The sequence below is a fragment of the Phalaenopsis equestris genome, unplaced genomic scaffold (assembly GCF_001263595.1).
Source record: "Phalaenopsis equestris unplaced genomic scaffold, ASM126359v1 Scaffold000224, whole genome shotgun sequence".
Classification (NCBI taxonomy): domain Eukaryota; kingdom Viridiplantae; phylum Streptophyta; class Magnoliopsida; order Asparagales; family Orchidaceae; genus Phalaenopsis; species Phalaenopsis equestris.
In genome coordinates, this window is record NW_018164666.1 from 1,653,242 (window position 1) to 1,654,512 (window position 1,271).

A 1,271-nucleotide genomic window follows, 5' to 3' on the forward strand; every position below is an offset into this window, starting at 1 on the left:
TATATATCGTTTGGGTGTGCGAGTTTCGTGATCTGTTGATAGAATAGTCTCTCTGAATGTCGAAGTTCCTTCAGGTCACGGGTTTGAATTTTCTCAATGTGTAAAGTGTGGTATTAGAATATTGAGCACACCTAAGGATAGTCGGGGCTCGTCTAATAGCCTTCGGCTATTCCTTTAAAATATATATTTGTTATAAATGAGATAATGTAGGATTATTGTGCTAAAATAACTAAAGAATAATATTCTAATCACTACTAAAAACATATCTCGGAGAATGTACAAACATTTACATTTACACCACCAAAATCTTCCATATAAAAAACATGATAATTTTTACTTTTAACAAGTGAGATTCACTTTTTCATGGATAGAAAACATGACATGTATGTAAAAATTAAAGTTTATGTGTTAGATATATAAATACATAAGAATTGGGTGAAATGTATGTAAGTCTTTAAAATTTTTTACTTTTTTTTTAATGTAAAACAAAGGTTGTAATTTTAAAAATCATGAGACCTAGTTGAACTGAAATGATCTATTATGAGTTTGTAATTACATGTGTAGGCCCTTGTTCCATAAACATAAAATGGTCATGCAGTTCATCAAAATACAATGTTCGTATATTGATGAAACTTTCATACAATGATCAGGAGCAGTTGTTGTTGGAAGTAACTGTTTGATTTGCATTTGAAGAATGTTGTTGCACAAAGCTCGTGATGATGTGTTGGTTCGTATGATGGTTTGTTATTATGTTTCGTTTGTCGTTGTTCCGCACAGTGTTTTGTTACTCATTAACATATGTCTTGACTCTGCACAGGGCTTTGCTACATCGAGCAATGGGCAACCAATGGCGGTTAATGACGATCGACAAGTGGTGGCTGACAATGGTCAATGACTGTAAAAGTGGGAGGCATTCGCCATATTTTCGGTGCAAAAACAACATAAAAAATTAGCTCATTCTCTTGATTATCCCCATGCTCATGTCTTCCCCTGATTCATGGTTTTGGTCTCCTTTCATGAATGTGGTAAAACTCTATTTATAGAGTTTGGGAGCAGCCTCCCTGCAAATAACGAAGAAATCTGAGTCACTCCATCGGATGATCTTGAGAGATCCCCTTAAGCGAACGACATTTTATGAATATTTGATTGTCTTAACAATATTGGAAGTGAGCAAACACATTCTCGTTGGAATTGTCTTGTTGAGACGCTCGATTTAACTATAAGTTTCTCATACTTGTAATCCATTTGACATTCTACTCAGCCATCTAAAA